The following is a 1765-nucleotide window of genomic DNA, read 5'->3' as shown; positions in this document are numbered from 1 at the left end:
AACACTCTTTTTTGAAAAAAAAAACATTTTTTTTAAATTAATTTCTATAAAAAAAATTAATTTGAATTAATTTGTTCATATTTATTAGGGCAAAAAATCCAATTAAGCCAAGGGGAGCACAAATTACATGATTAAGCCAATCTGAAAACGACTTCATCAATCAACCAAATCACATCTATATGTAATTCGAAAGAAGTAGATTCGAATTACATTTGTATATAATTCGAAGGAGCTCATTTCGAATTATTCACAAACACACGATGACACTAATTCAAGTCTTCTTATTTCGAATTATGAAAAAGTATAATTCAAAGTAGGTTGTCTCGAACTACACTTGTGCATTATTCCCAAAGTAGTTCGAACCTAGTTGATTCGAATTACTAACATTTCGCCTCTAGTTGTAATTTGAATGGGGTTGATTCGAATTACTAGTGCTTAACAAATTTAAAAAAATAATATTATAATTTATTATTGCATGTACTCTTGATTGTATTCATTATGGGTATTATTAAATATAATCTTTATTGAATATCCACATGGAATACAGTAAAAAGCACAAGTGTTAGTAATTCGAATCAATCCCATTTGAATTATAACTAGAGGCCAAATGTTAGTAATTTGAATCAACTAGGTTCGAACTACTTTGGGAATAATGCACAAGTGTAGTTCGAAGCAACCTACTTCGAATTATACTTTTTCATAATTCGAAACAAGAAGACTCGAATTAGTGTGATCGTGTGTTTGTGAATAATTCGAAATGAGCTCCTTCGAATTATATACAAATGTAATTCGAATCTACCTCTTTCGAATTACATATAGACGTGGTTTGGTTGATTGATGAAGTCGTTTTCAGATTGACTTAATTATGAAAATTTGTGCTCCCCTTGGCTTAATTGGATTTTTTGCCCTATAGAGCGTCGAAGTTGAAAAGTAGTTATTGTCTTTTCTTAAACATCAAGACTTGCTACTCGACCATCAGGACTTAGTAGAGAAGATGAGTGCGAAATTTGAGGAACAAGCTGGAGAAACATGGGACTTAAAAACTAAAAAAGACATGAGTGTCAAAACATAGAGATCATGATTTTTCATGGTCAAGACAAGGTCATAGTTGAAAAAACGAAAGAGCTAAGATAGTTGGCAAGTCTATTTCCATGATATATAAAGAGTAGAAACTCAAAAGAGTTCGAAGACTTCAATCAATAACACTAGATCATCACATAAACTCATAAGATTCTCAGTCTCTGCGACGCAATGGAAAAACATGAAGTGCAAGTGCATGTGAGTATTAGAAATCAATTTTTAATTTATTTGTTTTTGTTTATTTGATTCATTTTCGTTTATTTTCTTTAAAGTTTTGTTATTATTTTTTTATCAATATTTTACACTTTTATTGTCTTTTTTATTTAATTATTTATTCTTTAGTTTTTTTTTTTTTAATAATTCTGCCACTAGTAATTTTAACATAAAATTACTTTGATACCATAATAAAGTAATTTCAAAGTCTAATTTACTCTTTTTCAAATGAGTCATATCTATTTACCAATACTTAGAATTTTAATACAAGTTCGTTTTGATATTACCTGTTGAAGTCGACCAAAAAACGAGTAAAACAATTTAATAACTATATATTTTCTTTTTTTTATTAAATAATATTTGAATCTACAATAATTTCATACATATATATTACTCAAATTTCTCATCACACAAGCTATTCTAAGCGGCTTTAGAAAGGGAGAAACTAACACCTGAACCATGTTAAATAATT

Source organism: Arachis ipaensis, chromosome B01 (genome assembly GCF_000816755.2).
Source record: "Arachis ipaensis cultivar K30076 chromosome B01, Araip1.1, whole genome shotgun sequence".
Taxonomy (NCBI): domain Eukaryota; kingdom Viridiplantae; phylum Streptophyta; class Magnoliopsida; order Fabales; family Fabaceae; genus Arachis; species Arachis ipaensis.
This window is presented reverse-complemented; position numbering follows the sequence as displayed.